At 37.2% G+C, this 3,648-nt stretch overlaps 1 long non-coding RNA gene across 1 annotated transcript; it reads right to left on the bottom strand.

The window, feature by feature from the left end:
• Nucleotides 1-2,304: 2,304 nt before the first annotated feature.
• LOC131333204 (uncharacterized) lies at nt 2,305-3,448 on the bottom strand. The gene is made up of 2 exons (XR_009201752.1): nt 3,207-3,448; nt 2,305-2,640 (listed from the first exon to the last, which is right to left on the bottom strand). It is a non-coding gene; the product is annotated as an uncharacterized LOC131333204 (long non-coding RNA).
• Nucleotides 3,449-3,648: the final 200 nt, after the last annotated feature.

The raw sequence follows: 3,648 nt of genomic DNA, 5'->3' as shown, positions 1-3,648 counted from the left end.
GTGAATAATCAAGATAGATCTTTTCGCTAGTCGTTGAATTATGTTTAGTGGTGTTATCTACCAGTACCTGGTGTATAGATACGGGAACCACTAATCATATTTGCAATTTGTTGCATGAGTTCTAATAAACGACTCGGTGATGGAGAGATTTATCTACACATAGGTAATGCTACGAGAGTGGCAACAGTTGTAATAGGAAATATTATTTTAAATTTTAGTAACAATAGGAATTTAATTTTGAGAGATTGTCTTTATGTTTTCACACTTAGAAGAAACTTGTTTTCAGTTTCTAAGTTGATTAAAGTGGATATTTGGTTTATTTTAGTAACTTTGTGGTTATTAAGTTAAATAAACGTTTTATCTATTCTGGTTCATTGGTCGATAATCTCTACTTTATTAATCCTATATTTCCTACAATGCAACGGCATGAATTAATGAATAACACTAATAATATGTCATGTAAGAGAAATAAGCCTTCTAAATTGAACCAAACGTATCTTTGGCACTCATGCCTTGGTCATATTAATCTGAATAGGATCTCTAGACTGGTCAGGGATGGACCTTTAGGTTTATTGGAAGTTGAGGAACTTCTAGTCTATGAATCCTGTTTAGAAGGTAAAATGACCAAGAGACTTTTTTATCAGTAAAAGGTTACAGAGCCAAAGAGCCATTGAAATTGGTTCATTCTGATTTGTGTGGACCCATGAATGTCCAAGCAAAAGGTGGTTTTGAGTATTTCATCACTTTGATTGATAATTACTCAATGTTTGGATACATTTATTTGATGCACCGTAAGTCTAATTGCTTTGAGAAATTCAGGGAATATAGAGCGGAAACGGAGAAGCGTCTGGGTAAATGTCTCAAGACACTGCGATCTGATCGTGGTGGCGAATACCTCTTGGGAGAGTTTAGGGACAACTTGTCAGCTGAAGGGATTACATCCCAGTTGTTAGCTACAAGTATGCCATAATAAAATTGTGTAGCAGAGAGAATGAATAGGACTCTTATGCATATGGTCAAATCATTGATGAGTTATTCAGATTTAGCAATTACGTTTTGGGGACATGCACTAGAAACAGCAGTGTGCATTCTTAACTTGGTACCATCTAAGTCAGTACCATCTACACCCACAGAACTGTGGACTGGGCGTAAACCTAGTCTACAGCATGTTCGGGTTTAGGGTAGTTCAGCACAAATGCCGAATGGGAACACAGATAAATTGGAATCGAGGATAGAAGTTTGCTTGTTTGTGGGGTACCCTAGAGGAACGAAAGGTGGACTGTTTTATAGTCCTACGGATAAGAAGGTCATTGTTAGCCCTAATGCCTGGTTCTTAGAAGAAGACTATGTAATCGAACACAAGCCCAGAAGCAAGATTGTTCTAAAGAAATTGAGAGGAAAGGGACCGATAAAGACTTCTTCAACACCAATAGTACAGAAGGTTACACTGCAAGAAAGAGTTGTTGACACACCGGTACCTCATCGTAGTGGGAGGATTGTTGTCCTACGCAATCGGTATACGTTCTTGGGAGAATCTTATGATATGATCCCTGAAGAACAACATGTTGAACCCTGCAACTACAATGAGGAACTAGAATGTAAAGATGCGGAACTTTGGCAAAAGGCTGTGAAATCTGCATCCACATAATGGAACCAGATGGATTCATAGCAAAGGGTCAAGAGCACGTGTTGTGCAAGCTTAAGGAGTCTATTCATGGACTCAAACAAGCATCTAGATCTTGGAGCATCCGTTTTGATCAAGCAATCAAGTTTTTTTTGGTTTTGATCAATGTCCGAATGAGTCATGTGTGTACAAGAAGCGCAACGGAAAAGTCACTACAACAAAAATGACTTGTTAGGGCAGTCATAACTGCCTCAACAGGAGACCTGTTGGGGCAGTTTGTCTATTGAGGCACTATGCTTTAGTGCCGCATGTATTGATGCAGCTATAGGTGTAACGCGGCACTTTTTATGAGGCACTTTAAGGAGCCTCAAGAGTTCTTTCTCGCTGCACTTGTAAGTACCTGATAGATTACTTATCAAGACATTTTTTGGTGCCGCCACAGAGTTTTAAATTAATCAACTTAACCATGGTTAACAGCTATTGACGCATTTATAAGTGCCCCAATAGCTTATTGAGGCAATTGCAAATGCCTTAACATGTTGCTTATTGTGGCACTTAAAACTACCCCAAAAGGGTTTCAGGTTGCAAAAAAAAATTTAATGACCTTCCGAATTAGTGCTAAATTACCCATTCAAGCATCCACCAAATAGTGCTAAATTACACATTCAAGCATCCAACAATTGCGCACCAAATAATGACGGTATATTTTAGTATTCTGTAAGATCTCATTACAAGAAAGAGCCAATGTGCAGACACAACATTAATTCAATATTCCTAGGCCTAGCCAGAACAAAAGAAAAAACAGACCCTAGCACTAGCATTGAGATTAACTAAGAAGCTTTAACACAGACTATACAGTCAACCGAAAGGAGATTAACTAGGAACTTGTCGTAAGGAACATCTCACCACTGTGACAACTCCTGAGAAGATCATTAAAGGCCAAATCTGAATCTTCATTCTCCAGTAGCTTATTTGTTGCAGAAAGTAAATAGTTCTAGTTTCACTTGTGGTTGTTCCTGTACATGACACACTACAAAACTCATCTCTTTATATACAAATGCAAAGGAAGATAGATATATTCATGCATCAAAAATGAAGTTTTTATGAGCACGCAATTAGAACAATCTCACTAGATAGTGCAATCATCTATTGAAATGACAAACTAAATAAACTATTTGCTCTTCCTACACTCTCACCAATTCAATTGATTAGAGAAACAGACATTTGAGTTCATAATCTAGGTTTTAGTCCAAAACAGTCGAACCAAAACCTAGAAAATCACTCATAATGCTCTTAATTATCTTTTCAGTTTGTTTTTCTTTTTCAAATGACTACATCCACATAATGACCAGGCGTGTGAGAATAATCTTCAAGCATGTGTTTTGGTTTGGCTAGATAACTTATAAAATTCAGGTGCTCATGAATACTTTATGACAAATATCAACAAGAACATCCATAGTTTCCATGCCACCAAATCAGAAACATTTCATTTTTATTTCTACCAAAGTAAATAAGCATATCCTTCAATCTAAAACTAGGAGGAAGGGAACAATGATAATGATTCAAGTTAGAGTGGAATTACCTCACCATGGCTCTTGGGAATCACGGTAGCCTTGCAATTTTCTCCTCAATGAGATAAAAGGTAACTGTTTTGTCTTCGGATGCACTTATAAACATGCCAGAATTGATGGAAAAGAAAGTGTGTCAACAATATGTTTATCACTTACGGCAAATAACATGCATAAAACAGAAAAGAAAGAAAAAGAAGAATATACTTTCTGCACGTCATGACTATATGCTTGTCTATAGCACACTATATGTATAGAGACCGTATGTACCTTGTTCTAATCCCCTTAGTGTTTTTTGCCATTTCGCCCTCGTCTAAAGCCAAGGTTGATGGCCTTTGCCATTTTGATCATGCTTTGACATTGTTCTACAATTGCGAAATTGTTAGCCAGTGAAATACTAAGGAGTAGGGACTATATTTTGAAGCCGATCAACTAATCAAAGAGACAAAGTTCCTT

This window comes from Rhododendron vialii, chromosome 7a (genome assembly GCF_030253575.1).
Source record: "Rhododendron vialii isolate Sample 1 chromosome 7a, ASM3025357v1".
NCBI lineage: Eukaryota > Viridiplantae > Streptophyta > Magnoliopsida > Ericales > Ericaceae > Rhododendron > Rhododendron vialii.
This window is presented reverse-complemented; position numbering and strand designations above follow the sequence as displayed.